Below are 8,115 nucleotides of genomic sequence, written 5' to 3'. Positions count from 1 at the left end.
CAGATGGCTCCTTCAGCGAAAGACACAAAAAGGGGGTGTGTGTTTGTAGAAGCTGCAGTTGTTAAATATTCAAAAGAGTTGGTTTGATAGATACTATTGAGCACTTGTTTTGAACTTAACTCGATGTGCTATCATCAGCTACTTGCTAATGGATTGTATGGTGTTGTGATGATGTAATCTCTGGGTGATGACAGAATGGTCAATGTTTCTAAAGTGACATTAGGTGAGTGAGCTTCACTCTAGGGGCCCTATTTTTTTTTTTAATTCAGTTTCATTATACCCACCTGCTCCACATCTCCACTCTTCCCACTGTCGATTATAGTGTACAACTGCCCAGGCAGCATTCTAGGTCCAAGTATTGGATTAGAGCATCGTATACCTCACACCATTCCCCTGACACGTTTCCTTAACTAACATATTTAGCTGTAATGAAATTTAAACTCCTCTTGACTTTAAAAGCTGGCCCTCTCTCCTGCATTTAATTATAAGGAGCCAATTACCTAAATTAGGGTGTTAGTGAATTATAAAGTGATGTACTTATCCTCACACAGTCCAGGCTTACTGCCAGAGTACCAAATGCAGACATAACTCTTGACCTGTCATTATTTCTGATGTCATAGGAAAGGTAAAGGAGTCTGTTATGATCTATGTAAAAATGTGTTTTATTGTTCCTCCTTTTTTTTTGTTCAGCACCTTTGGAAACTATGTTTCCGGGATATATGTTATTGAGGGGATTCCCACACAATTTTTTTTGGTATTTACCACCATAGGAAGTTATGGTGCACTGATATATCCTTCTTGGATTATCGGTGATGGGAGAGCCTTGATGAGCTGTCCAGCGTTTGGTTTTGAACTGAATCTCAGCTCCATCACCAAACCAACCAATCCAGACTAAATATGAAGAATCAGTAAATCTCTTAATGTTATTCAAACAACAAACAAACTCCATAAAGACTCCAGCACAGGAAATGAATGATCAATGCCCAGTCGTGTGTCAGAAATAAACAAAAAGCTATTAGATGATATCTAATACTTTGTTTAGCAGGGTTTTCTGTATGACTTGTCTAACACAAACACCAAAAACTGCTAAATCTACCGTCTCTCTCATGTATTTACTTGCATAACTGTCAAACATTCTCTGTTCCAGGAGAAAACAAAAAGATTAAAATCTGTGTTTTCACCAACGTTCGCAAGCAGTATGATAAACAAACCATGGTCCAGTGCAAGACCTTCTGGCACCTGTGGTTGACTGGCACAACCTCAGACACCACGTGAAGTGCGTCATCAGGGTAATTGTTTTTTAAGGAAAGCTAAATGTGATTAGTACCGGTCTTCCAAGCGCTAATGGCAGTGGAGCTATGTCTTGGAATTACATTCATTGTTGAAAAGAAAAAAAACAAAAAAAAAAACCCTCAAACCTGACTTTCTGTAAAATTTAAAACTTGAAAGACCCACTCCGTAAGTCGAATATTAATATTTTTTTAATAAGGTTTGTCCAAATGCAGTTAAGGGGACACTAACATATTTTTTTATATCATTTTATTTTATAAAGTGGATTGGGATTAAAGTCATTAGTTTTACTGTCCATTTTGTGATTTGTAATCAAGATAAACATAACCACTTACCTGCAGGAAAATAAAGTTATAGCCTGCACTTTGCTTTATTATAGGCTCACCTCATGACGGGACTGTATATGACATCTACTTTTATTTTTAATATCTATGGTTGGAGTTAAGTACATTTAAGAACATAATAGTATTAATGCACCTGTGCTTCAGTAGAAATGTCAATGTGGTACTTTTTGTTTTGGGAGGAATTAGGAAACCACCAAGTAGCTGCCCATCTGTGTGTGCTGCGGTCTTTGTTTTTTTTGTTTACTGTCTGTCCTGGTCCACCTCCACGATGAGCGGATTGCATGCAAAACCAGCAGTGTGGATCCTGCGCGGTGATTGGTCTGTCATTTCCCGCTACAATCAGGCAGCTGTGGGGTATAAAGGCAGCAGAGAACATCCGAGGGAGTTCCGGGGTGAAGGGTCAGTGGACGGGTTTTGTGGAGACAGCAGTTTTGGTGCTTGCGTTTGTTAATGATGAAGTTAACTTGAAGGGTCCTTTCGTTTGTTGGGGGGGCAAATTTGTTGGTGTGACCGCTGTTATTCATTTGTTCATTATTGCATGAAAACAACCGTGGTTGTTTACTTTACCTTTACTTAAACAAAAGCTCTGAGTGCTTCTTAAACCGCAGTATTCTGGGTTCTAAACGTGTGTCGTAGACGTAGGACAGAAGGGAATGCCTGATGTGACGTCATCACTCCATAATATTCTCGTGCGGTCGTTTTAACGCTCCTAAAATCGCGCTGACAGTGTGGACACGTTCAAGCGTGCCCTCGTTGTTTGTGTTTCCACTTCACCTCTGCTGTGTTCCCACGCTGTAAATAAAGGCAGTGTACTACATCTGATAAATATCTGATCCGTGTCCTTGGTACAACCATAAGAAGATAAGAAAAAAATGAGGCAGGATATCCACTGTAACGGACTATATTTTTACGACATGACCATGTTGACGTTCTGTTGTCATGGTTACGCCGTAAAAATCAGTGCGTTACTGCAGGAGTTTTAACTCGCAGCTCTTTGTTTCTGAAACATACAGTGATACCTTAAGGTAATTAGTATAAAGTTCTCAATTTCTGAATAAGGAGAATCAGTTGTATTTATCTCATTAATAATTGTCATGAATAAAAACATTTAAGTATTTTCACACAGCCACTTTAATAATACACCGCCATATCCTAATATTATCAGTAGGCCTACAATATGCAAAATTGCTTCATCTACACGGTATGTTTCATTTACATTTATGCATTTAGCAGACACTGTTGTCCAGAGTGACTTACATTAGAGGCAAGAAACAATCAAAGCATACATCAGCCATTAGAGAAACCTCAAACTTAAGTGCATCATCTCCTCTTTCTAAATTCAAGCAGATACAGTGGCAAGACGCTGGAAGGAATCAGAACATTATGTCGTTAGTGGGGTTTTTTTTTTGTATAAGTACTCATGTTAGTGCATTCTGTCAAAGTAACTTAAAAGCTAGTCAACATCAGCAACTCATGTGTTGTTAATGCATTGCCAGTACAACAACTTAAAGCCTGTCAACCTCAACAGAAACAATAATAGTTAACCATACAGTAGGATCGGGTGTTCCTGAAAGAGCAGGGTCTTCAGGTGTTTCTTGAAGATAGGATTTACTCTGCCCGGCGAAACAAGCCGGGTGGTTCGTTCCACCACTGGGGCACCATGCATGAGATGAGTCTGGTTTGAGAAACCATTCCTGGCAGTGGGGACACCACCAGCCGCCGCTAATTTGCAGACCTCAGAGAGCGGGTTGGGGCGTATGATGTGATGCAATGTGCGAGTGCACTGCCCTGAAGGCCAGCCCAATGCGGGCAGCTATACAGTATACAGTAGAGATGAAGAGAGGCGTGACATACTGTATGCACGCTTTGGCTATAGAAAACCAGGCGCGCTGCTGCATTCTGATTCATCTGCAGAGTTTTAACAGTGCGTGGTGGTAGACCAGCCAGTAGAGCTTTGCGGTAGTCTAATCGCGAGATGACAAGCACCTGGACAAGGAGCTGTGCTGTTGAGGGGCAAGCTCCCAGCAAGAGGGTTGTCAGTGATAGTTACGTGTTAAGATGAGGTCCAGTTGGCTGCTTGTTTTGTTCATCGCTTGGGTGTGGAGGAGGTACAGGTCAAACGAGGACGGCAGTGCATGGTACAGTCAAGGTCAAGAGATTATTTGTCACATACATACACATACGGTCGTACATATATGCAGTGAAATGTCATGACACCCGGTGATTACGCACAAGCTCTATAAGCTCGAAAAATACTCAAATGTGCGTAATCGACACAAGGTGCTCGCGCAGGCGGCCGCAAGGGGCGGCGCCACAATCGCGATTCTTGGTTCTATAATTATATAATAGGATTGATTGTCTGTGTTGTATTAAATATACATCTAAATCCTCCTAAATGAAACTTTACCATAACTTACCTCCAGTTCCGACGCTTCATTGTAGGCGCTTTCGGTGGACAGGCGTCAGCATGGACACTCTGTGGCTACGCAGCCTCATATGCACTAAGCTGCGATGCACTGTGTGTTCTGACACCTTTCTATCATAGCAGCATGAACCTTTTTAGCAATTTGTGCTGCAGTAGCTCTTCTGTGGGATCAGGCCAGACGGGCTACCCTTCGCTCCTCACTCGGATTAATGAGCCTTGGGCGCTCATGACCCTGTCACAGTTTCACCGGTTGTCCTTCCTTGGACCACTTTTAATAGGTACTTACCACTGGATACTGGGAACACCCCACAAGACCTGCTGTTTTGGAGATTACAGCACAAAATAGATTGGCATAGCTTGAAAAATACATTTTAATGACTGAAAAAGGACTCAGGGCATATACAGTATATTACAATACATCCCAATGTATTGTATTGTAATTTTCCTTCAAGAATATTAAAAAAAATAGAATAACTCAATAATGTCTTATATCCATTTCTTTCTAATATATTCTAAAAGGCATATTGTTTTTGTTTATTTGGTTAGACTTTTCAATAAGACATATAGGATCATCAATTTCTATATTCTGTAATATATTGCAAGTATAATATAAATTATATTTATTTTCAAACATTCAAGATTCAAGAGGTTATTTGTCACATACATATACTGTACATTTGTTCATACATATGTGCAGTGAAATGTCACAATAAGCTCTAAAATAACTTTAGAAATTTACATGTGCGCAATGACACATTGAACATATTTGTCATGAATCCTCCCTGATCTCCCAGTACTTTCCTTCAGTTTCCTCATGGTTACTTTCGCTCTGGTTGTTTTCCTCATGCCATGTCACTAACTCTCCTGTCATTTCAGATCCTGCCACTCCCCCTTTGCTTTGCAGTCACCCCTTTCCCTTCAACTCCTTTCCTCGCCTGCAGCTCATTTCCTCATTCCTCATTAAATACCGGTCCACTTCCTTTTGTTCTCTGCCAGATCTTTCAGTCTTTTGCATCATGCTAATAAGCTTTGCCGCACTTACAACCTGATTCCTGAACATTCCGTCTGAACATTTGTCAGATTCTTGGTCTCCGATTCTCTGCCTGTTTCCCTGGATCCTGATCCTCTGTCTGTTCCCTGCCGGTTAAGTTTGCCTTCTCTGACTGATCTCCTGGTTTTGACCCCTGGCCGTTTTCTGAAATAAACCCGGTGGACGTTGACTTCTTATCCGATTGTTTTTTTTCTGTCGTGCTTGTGGATTCTCATCTGTTCTGAGTCAGTCGAGCGTAACCGTATAATCTGGCCAGAAATTAACCCAGCCGACTCAGAGGCTTTCAGACAACAGATGGCGGCGCCGGCTTGGCCTCTACACAAACATGAGCAACAACTCGCCAACGAGCTGGAACTTCATCCCTGTGCTTTCTTCTCTCGCAAGTTATCCCCTACAGACATTATTATTATGACATTGGGAACCAGGAGCTGTTGGCAGTCAAGATGGCGTTGGAAGTAGTGGAGGCACTGGTTGTAGGGATCGGAGCAACCGTTCATGGTCTGGACTGACCACAAGAACCTCGAATACATCCGTTCAGCCAAGTGGCCGAAGTCCCAGATAGGCCAGGTGGACGCAGTTTATTAATTGATTTTTCCGACGTCTACCAAGCTAAGGGCCGTCCTTCACAGCCAGAGGAGATTCTGCCCCAGTGCTGCATAGTCACAGTAGTTGCCTGGGAGGTGGAGCAGAAGGTAAAGGACCCTTTCTGACCACCCATCTCCCGGCACTTGATAACCGCCTTTTCGTGCCAGCCGATGTTCTCAGGCTCTGCAGTGGGGAGATTCCTCCCGGTTAGCTTGCCATCCAGGGGTGGCCAGGACACTCTCCCTTCTCCTTCAACATTTCTGTTGGGAATCCATGGATAGGGACACCCGGGGCTTTGTGGCCACATGTCCGGGATGCTCGCAGAACAAGAACTCCGGTCAAGCCCCGGCTGGTCTCCTCCAGCCTCTACCCATTCCCTGTCGTCCTTGGCCCCCGCCCCTCTGGACTTCACTGGGCTCCCTGCATCGGGAGATAATACTGCTATCTTCAGTGTGGTAGATAGGTTCTCTGAGGCTGATCACTTTATTCTGCTGACTCAATTGCCCACAGCCAGAGAGACGGCTATGGACAGCCCAGTTCAGAGGCAACACAGAAGTGACTATGACCCACTGATGAAAGCCCTTGCACTTGCGGTATTCTCAGCATTAAGAACCGGGTGTTGGTGGCGACATTCCCGAGAAAAATCCCAAGCGGCGCATAGTTAGTGACCTGTTTTCCATCACCCAGCAGTGGTTGGTCCACCCGAGAGAGTAGGTGGAGCTAACGCAGCAGACTCGCTCTTCTTCAACTCCACGGCTCTGAGAGGACAATCAAATTTGATGTATCTCGAGGAAGTAAAAGGAGAAGGGGAGGAAGGAGAATAATCCTATTCGTCTCACAGGTGTGAATGCACTTAATACACACACACAGGCATGCAGGGAGCGGTGATGACCTCGAACACACACACACACACACACACACACACGCATGCAGGGAGTGGTGGCTGGAGAAATTCAGCCTCTGCGTTTCTCCCATCTCAGCTGTCCTTCCTCCAGGGGGCAGCCAGGAGCAGTGGGCAGCCCTCACTTCGATGGCGCCCGGGGACCAATTCTAGGTGGACAGGAAATTGGACATAATTGGGATGCTCTTTTTTTATGTTTGAAGGGACCCATGTGAGCATGGGGAGAACAGAATGTTTACTGGCACACCCTTCCAAAAGTCGTTACAAGGTTTCCATAGGTAATAACCATTAAGGTGAGCCGGGGCGGTAGCAAGCCTTGGCCAGTCACACAAAAATACCTCACTGAAAGGATGGCGGCCGGCTGGAAGTCACACGGCCGTACTTTTTTTGCGGTCTCTGTTAGCGTAGCGAGTAAACCTTTGCTATGGCTGAACAAAAAAATAAAAGATCGATGACTACTGATGATGAGACTTCATAAACATGTGCAAATCCACAGAAAAATAAAACTTATTTGATGTTCAGATGAAGGCAGCTGACCGATGTCACCCACGCAACACTGTTTGGAACTCTAGGAAGTGAAGCCCAAAAGAGGACTCCCATTCTCCGCCTGTTTCCCTGGACCCTGATTCTCTGCCTGCTTCCCTGGACTCTGATTCTCTGCCTGTTGCCTGTCAGATAAGTTTGCCTTCTCTGACTGATCTCCTGGTTTTGACCCCTGCCTGTTAACTGGAATTAACCTTGTGGACTTTGACCTCCTATGTGATTGGTTTTGTGTCGTGCTTGTGGGTTCACATCCCTTCTGAGTCAGTGAGCGTTACAATAAAGTAATGTGAGAAAAGGGTTAAATTGACACAAATAATGGAAAACCTATAGAATGTGAATACATTAAATCCTTGTGTCAAGTGTTGGGCTATGAGGATGCAACACTTATTTTATATGATTACATCACATTTTTGCTTTTGTTGGGATTGTGTGTATCAATCTGTCAGTCTCAAGCCAAATGCTGCACTGCAGTACTGAAGTCGGTGGAACGTAATCTCTCAATTTCAATTGGCACCAACCAGTGTTATTGTCTGCATGTTGGAATGGATACGACTGACCAAAGGGATTTTTAGTGCGTCCAGTGCCAAGCAGCAGGCTGGCATACCGGATGCTGACGTCATGAGATTCAGCTGGCACTGCGGCGCAGTGACGTCACACGCTGCAGCATGAGGGTGGGCTGCACTGTACTGTGCAGCGTGAGGATCCAACTTGATGGCAAAGGAAAGTTTGGAAGACAAGGTGCATTGCACGGGTCACAAGATGCAAAAAAAAAAAAAAAAAAAAAAAAAAGTCATGAAATGCTTCCCTTTCTGCCGCTAAACCCAGGCCACCCCACCTGCCGCGCACCAGGTGAGCGTAAACACGAGTAGTGGGTGTGGTGTCGGAGCGGGTGATCCGCTACCCGGACCATACCCAACTGGTCAGGCAGCTTTTAGTTTACACTAAAAGCAACGGCGCGGCAGTGGGACGCGGACAC

This window comes from Zeus faber, assembly GCF_960531495.2.
Source record: "Zeus faber genome assembly, chromosome: 9".
In the NCBI taxonomy this organism is placed as follows: domain Eukaryota; kingdom Metazoa; phylum Chordata; class Actinopteri; order Zeiformes; family Zeidae; genus Zeus; species Zeus faber.
Note: the sequence above shows the minus strand (reverse complement) of the source record.